The following is a 5,602-nucleotide window of genomic DNA, read 5'->3' as shown; positions in this document are numbered from 1 at the left end:
GAAATCTCTATTTGTGGGGAAAAAAAGAACATCGATTATATTTGGGTACAGCGTCGCACGACCGTGCAATTGTCAGTTAAATTAACGCAGTGCCAAATCGCAAAAAAATGGCCTGGTCATTAAGGGGGCAAATCCTTCCGGTCATAAATTAGTTAAAAAGTGGGGAAAAAAGCTCAAGTGTGATCCTTATCTTATGCAGCGGTTGCTCTTTGTGTTCCTGCATGGGAGATTTCCCGTTACTTCCTCTTAGGACAGGAAGTGATGGAAAATCTCTTCCTCGGAGACAGGAAAGGTAGGAAAGGGTTAAAACTTTTGACAATGTTTTTCTACTCTCTATTCTTTCCTGCCCCAATAACAACAGCACCCTGTATGGGTGTCACAGGGACAGGAAGTGAGGGTAAATCTCTCCAATGGGGTCACAGCTGGGTCTTTCCCCAATCGAGTAAAGGGGATAGAGCCATTGTCAGGTTGTAATTGATCTTTGTGTCCCTGCTTGGGAGATTTCCCCTTACTGAACCTTATGCAGCAGTTGCTCTTTGTGTCCATTCTTGGGAGATTTCCCCTTACTTCCTGTTAGGACAGGAAGTGATAGAAAAAATCTCTTCCTTGGAGACAGATATGGTAGGAAAGGGTTAACGTCTGACAATTTTTTTTCTACTCTCTATGCTTTCCTGCCCCAATAACAACAGCACCCTGTATGGGTGTCACGGGGACAGGAAGTGAGTGTAAATCTCTCCAATGGGGTCACAGCTGGGTCTTTCCCCAATCGGGTATAGGGATAGAGCCTCTGTCAGGTTTTAATTGCTCTTTGTGTCCCTGCTTGGGAGATTTCACATTACTTCCTGTTAGGACAGGAAGTGATAAAAAAATCTCTTCCATGGAGACAGGTATGGTAGGAAAAGGTTAAAACTTTCTAACAATGTTTTTCTACTCTCTATGCTTTCCTGCCCCAGTGACAACAGCACCCTGTATGGGTGTCACGGGGACAGGAAGTGAGGGTAAATCTCTCCAATGGGGTCACAGCTGCGTCTCTCCCCAATCGGGTATAGGGATATAGCCTCAGTCAGGTTTTAGTTCCTCTTTGTGTCCCTGCTTGGGAGATTTCCCCTTACTTCCTGTCAGGACAAGCAGTGATGGAAAATCTAAGGAGACCGGTACAATGGGAAAAAGTAAAACATCTGACAATGGGGGAGATTTACTCAAACAGGAGAGTGCAAAATCCGGTGCAGCTATGCATAGAAACCAATCAGCTTCCAGGTTGTTCTGCGCTCTATGCTTTCCTGTCCTGGTGACAACAGCACCCTCTGTTTCCTGTACGGGAGTCACCGGGACAGGAAGTGAGTGTAAATCTCTCCAGTTGGGTCACTTTTGGGGGGACCAGTGACATTACTACAGTAATCAGTGCTAAAAATATGCACTGTTACTGCAATAATGACACGGGGGGGGGGGTTAACCCAGGGGTGCTCAAAGGGTTAAATATATGCCTTGGGGGGGTGATGGTGATTCGTGAACCTTGGCACCACAGATGTTTTGGAACTACATTTCCCATGATGCTCATGCATTCTGTGGTGTAGCTGAGCATCATGGGAAATGTAGTTCCAAAACATCTGGGGTGCCAAGGTTTGCTATCACTGGCCTAGGGGGTGTTTTCTAACTGTGAGGGGGGTGGGCTTATGGAATCAACTCCTAAATTGGAGGAACACAGGAGCTCTGCGCTGATACCAGAGAGAACAATGGTCTGATGTGTTTACAACAGCAGACCGCTGTTCTCTCTTTACGGGGAGCGATCGTGGGTGGCCGGCGGCAATCGCGGGCGCTGGCCCCGTGGATCGGCTTTCCCGCTGGCAAGTGGGCGCGAGTACCTCTGGCGGCACGTGCACGCGCCCAGGATTGCTCCTGCTAATCACCATACCTGTACCTGAACCTGCCGCCATATAACTGCGGCGACTGTTCGGCAAGTGGTTAAGGGGCCATGGCGGCCGCTGCAGGAAGGGGTTAACAAACCAAATGCCCCCCCTCCACCACCTCGCCACCCCGCCGCACTCCCCGCGTGCGGTTTCTCTCCGGCTGCGCTCGGCTCAGCGAACTGAAAAAGGTTTTTGTGCACATGTGCGCAGACCGAACCCCTGGCAGGCTTTACACTCGGGAGGGGCCCGCCGCTGCGCAGTTCCGGTAACACGGCTGCTATAGAAACCCAAAACCGCCACCGAGCGCCCCCGCGCGCCTCGGTCCTTTTTCCCGGAAAAATCCGGGCTGCAGCTTGTGTGAAGTTAGTTCATTTATTTTTACTGGACGGAGCGAAGTAAAATATTGGTGTTTGCTGAAGCCGGCGGAGGGAGAAGGCAGCCAAGTTCGGTGCATTCCAGAAACTTCTGAGACTCCGCCAGGTTAAAAGAAAGTTTATTTTTCAGCGGAATATTGACTTATTAAAAGCTCCCCCCCCCCCCCAATTCAGACCTTACAGGAGAAGAGCCCCAAAGCTGCACATTAACACAGCTCAGCTCTGCTTCTTGTAGTCCCGGTACAGCAGAGCTCAGATTGGGAGAGGGAGAAGCAGCACGATGAGCCAATCAGTGGTGGCCCAATTCAAGGAGCATGCTGATAGGAGGAGAGAGCAGTGTGATCACAGAGTTGCTGCTTCTCTTTTCACTGTCCAGTCATTGAATGTTAAGGCTCATTTACACTTGTCGCATTGAGCTGCATTTTACCCCCCCCCCCCGGCATTTTTACTACACCCCTGACTGCCCCCCCAAGGTGCAAAGGCAGGGTTGTACAAAAATGATCCCCCCATTTTGGTGGGCAGTACCGACTTATTCCAGTAGATGGAGCTGCACCTCAACTGCCCTACAGCCACGTGCAATGTACATTTTCACTTACATTTGGGGGGGTGGTTTAAACAGGCAGTTGAGCTACATTTTTACTATGCCCCTGACAGCCCCCCCCCCCTAAGGTGCAAAGGCAGGGTTGCACACATGCCACAGCAAAAATTATCCCCCCATTTTAGTGGGCAGTACCCACTTGTTCCAGTGGATGGGGCTGCACCTCAACTGCCCTACAGCCCTACAGTAATTTACATTTACACTTGTGTTGGTTGGGGGGGGGGGGGTTATACACGCAGTTGAGCCCCATTTTTACTACACCCCTGACTGCCCCCCTCCTTAAGGTGCAAAGGCAAGATTGTACGCACAGTAAAAATTATCCCCCCCCCCCCCCCAGCTGCATTCAGAGGGCGGTATCCCTGCTGAACGTGACCCATTCAAGTACCAAAAGGTACTAATCTGCAACTAAGGTCAAATCCATGCAAAAGTCCATAATGATGATAACCGGCGACTCAGATGCTTCTTACCACTTGACTTCCGGAAGATTTACCCCCCCCCCCCCTCATGACCAGGAAATTTTTTGCGATACGGGACTGCGTTACTTTACCTGACAATTATGCAGTAATGCATCGCTGTACCCAAATAAAATGTCATTTGTTTCCCACAATTAGAGATTTCTTTTGATGGTATTTGATTACCTCTGCGATTTCTTTTTTTTTTTTTGCGCTATAAACAAAAAAATAGCGACAATTTTGAAAAAAAAAATTTTTTTTACTTTCTGCTATAAAACATATCCAATGAAAAAAAAAAAAAGGAAAAATCTAATTTCTTAGGCCAAAATGTATTCTGCTACATATTTTTGTTTTTTAAAAAAAATCCCAATAAGTGTATATTGATTGATTTGCGCAAAAGTTATCGCTCCTCCTAACTATGGGATATAGTTTTAAAATTTTTATTTATTTTTTCTTTTACTAATAATGGTGGCGATCAGTGACTTATGCGATATGCGGCTGACAATCAGACAATAACTGACACTGTTGACACTTTTTGGGGACCAGTGACACTAATATAGTGATCAGTGCTAAAAAAATATGCACTGTCACCGTAGATCAGCATCTACAAACTATGGGATATATTTTTGGAACTTATTTATTTATTTTTTTTACTAATAATGGCGGCAATCAGCAACTTATGCAATATTGCGGCAAACAATCGGACACTAACTAACACTTTTTGGGAACTAGTGACATTAATATAGTGATCAGTGCTAACAAAATATGCACTGTCACTGTACTAATGACACTGGCTGGGAAGGTAACATCAGGGGCGATCAAAGGGTTACAAAAAATAAAATGTAGGTCATTTTTTCCCCACAAATACAGCTTTCTTTTGGTGGTATTTAATCCCCCCTGCATTTTTTATTTTTTGCGCTAAAAACAAAAAAACTATTTTGAAGAAAAAAAAACAATATTTTTTACTTTCTGCTATAAAACATATAAAATACATTTTAAAAATCAAAATGTTTCATAAACTTAGGCCAATATTTTTGGTTAAAAAAAATCCCAATAAAAGTTATAGTGTCTAAACTGGAATTTTTATTTATTTTTTATTTTATACTAATAATGGCGGTGTTCAGCCAATCGGACACTAACTGACACTTTTGACACTTTTTGGGGACCAGTAAAAACCAATATAGTGATCAGTGCTAAAGAAAATATGCACTGCCACTGTACTAATGACACTGGCTGGGAAGGGGTTAACATCAGGGGCGATCAAAGGGTTAAAAAAAAAAAAATGTATGTAATTTTTTTTCCACAAATAGAGGTTTCTTTTAGTGGTATTTGAGTACCTCTGCGATTTTTATTTTTTGCGCTATAAACAAAAAAAAACTATTTTGAAGAAAAAAAAAACAATATTTTTTTACTTTCCGCTATAACACATATAAAAAAAAAATAAAATAAAAAATCTAAATTCTTTATCAATTTAGGCAAATTTGTATTCTGTATTCTATACCATATTTTTGGTAAAAAAAAAAAAAACCTCCAATAAGTGTATGTTGATTGGTTTGCGCAAAAGTTATAGCATCTACAAACTATGGGATATATTTTTGGAATTTTTATTTATTTTTATTTTCTTACTAATAATGGCAGCGATCAGCTATATTGTGGCAGACAATCAGACACTAACTGACATGTTTGACACTTTTTGGGGACCAGTGGCACTAATATAGTGAGCAGTTCTAAAAAAAATATTCACTGCCACTGTACTAATGACACTGGCTGGGAAGGGGTTAACATCAGGGGCGATCAAAGGGTTACACAAATAAAATTTATGTAATTTTTTTATCCACAAATAGAGCGATTTTTATTTTTTTGCGCTATAAACAAAAAAATCTATTTTGAAAAAAAAAAACATTTTTTACTTTCTGCTATAAAACATATAAAAAAAAATGTAAAAATCAAAATTCTTTATACATTTAGGCCAATATGCATCCTGCTACATAGGACTGCGATATTGCGGTGGACAATCGGACACTAACTGACACATTGTGGGAACCGGTGACAGTAATACATTGTTCAGTGCTAAAAATTTACACTGTACTAATGACACTGGCTGGAAGGGGTTAAACATCAGGGGCGATCGAAGGGTTAAATGTGTGCCTAGCCAGTGTTTTTGTGTACTATGTGTTGTGCTTTTACTAAGCAATATAATGGATTTTATTCCCTGCATTGCAGGGAAAGAATATCTATCACGTCCCTGCTGACAGAACAGAGCTCTGTATT

The sequence above is a fragment of the Pelophylax lessonae genome (genome assembly GCF_965119305.1).
Source record: "Pelophylax lessonae genome assembly, chromosome: 8".
Classification (NCBI taxonomy): domain Eukaryota; kingdom Metazoa; phylum Chordata; class Amphibia; order Anura; family Ranidae; genus Pelophylax; species Pelophylax lessonae.
This window is presented reverse-complemented; position numbering follows the sequence as displayed.